Source organism: Dendrobates tinctorius, unplaced genomic scaffold (genome assembly GCF_039654945.1).
Source record: "Dendrobates tinctorius isolate UK_male_01 unplaced genomic scaffold, ASM3965494v1 ptg000016l, whole genome shotgun sequence".
NCBI classification, from domain to species: domain Eukaryota; kingdom Metazoa; phylum Chordata; class Amphibia; order Anura; family Dendrobatidae; genus Dendrobates; species Dendrobates tinctorius.
Genome location: NW_027361684.1, coordinates 18,076,155 through 18,077,140, shown reverse-complemented (window position 1 = coordinate 18,077,140; position 986 = coordinate 18,076,155).

Here is a 986-nt window from a genome sequence, read left to right as displayed (position 1 = left end):
AGTGAGGAGGTAGGGATAGCCCCGCCCAGAGAGGAGGATACTCCGCCCAGAACCGGAGATACCCCGCCCAGAACCGGAGATACCCCGCCTACAGCAGGAGGAGACTCCGCCCAGAACCGGAGATACCCCGCCCACAGCTGGAGATGACTCCGCCCACAGCTGGATGTTTCCCGCCCAGAACTCCCCCCACGTCCTGCCTCCGTTCCCAGCCCTCCGCTGCCCTCATCAGTGTAATGATCATCGCCTTCCCCTCATCATCATCCGCTGTCACTGTAGCGCTGCCGCTTTCCCAGCAGTGGATCAGACACATGCCATTACTATGGATGCTGGTGCTCCCTGTTAGCAGCCATTTTCAAGCGAGGCCAATGGTAGGGTTATAAAACCCGATAAAAATTCAAGGGATTTTCAGAGGCGTCCAGAGAAATCCTGCCCTCAACCAAAGAACAAGAATATTCAACGGGGTCACAAAGAACAAAACATCATGTCCCGGAGCCCTGCAGAAATTACAGTGTTTTTACTTCTACTGAAGCCCCTAGATTCCCCTCTTATTGCACCCATGAAGTAGGAGGCCAACAACAGGGCCCCTCAACATAGTGAGAGACCCCCACAGGGAAATCCTCCACACAGTGTGATCTGTCCTGACTGTGACCCCAATACACAGTATTAAGAACTCCATGTGTCACTCCAAACAGCATAATGGCCCCCACACAGCCCTCCAAACAGCATAATGGCCCCCACACAGCCCTCCAACCAGCATAATGGCCCCCACACAGCCCTCCAAACAGCATAATGGCCCCCACACAGCCCTCCAAACAGCATAATGACCCCCACACAGCCCTCCAAGCAGAATAATGGCCCCCACACAGCCCTCCAACCAGCATAATGACCCCCACACAGCCCTCCAAGCAGAATAATGGCCCCCACACAGCCCTCCAAACAGCATAATGACCCCCACACAGCCCTCCAAGCAGAATAATGGCCCCCAC